Consider the following 538-nt stretch of genomic DNA (forward strand, 5'->3'; position numbering starts at 1 on the left):
ACTATACAATTTTTAATTTAAAATAAATGGCATGTTTTTATAATCTAAAGTGAAATAAAGTTAAATTTCAAGTTACAGCTTATCAATTATGAGTCGATATTTTTCAATCACGGCATTTAAAATTTTTTTCAATAAAATGGATAGATTCATTTTTAAAAACAATGATATTTTTATTTCCGAGTAAAAATATTACACTAAAAACATGGAAATACAATAAATTTTCTAGTTTTCACGTCGCAAAATGTTCGAATAAAAATGAACAGACGATTTAAATATGAAAAACTACTCTAAGAGTAAGATTATTCGTTTTAACACCACTCAGATCCGTTTTAGAGATGAGCAGTATTTGTAAAAAATAAATATAATACCAGGTCCACCTGATGAATATTTAACCAGCATTCATCATCTGATTAATTATGATGCACTGGCGATATTCAGCCAATGATAGCATCGGCATTCATCATAAATATACTGTATATGTGTTTTAAAACAATTAATCATTAGGTTGGGATGTCGTGTGTGTGCAGTGAGGAGTATA

Source organism: Daktulosphaira vitifoliae, unplaced genomic scaffold (genome assembly GCF_025091365.1).
Source record: "Daktulosphaira vitifoliae isolate Bord-2020 unplaced genomic scaffold, ASM2509136v1 Scaffold_4, whole genome shotgun sequence".
Taxonomy (NCBI): Eukaryota; Metazoa; Arthropoda; class Insecta; order Hemiptera; family Phylloxeridae; genus Daktulosphaira; species Daktulosphaira vitifoliae.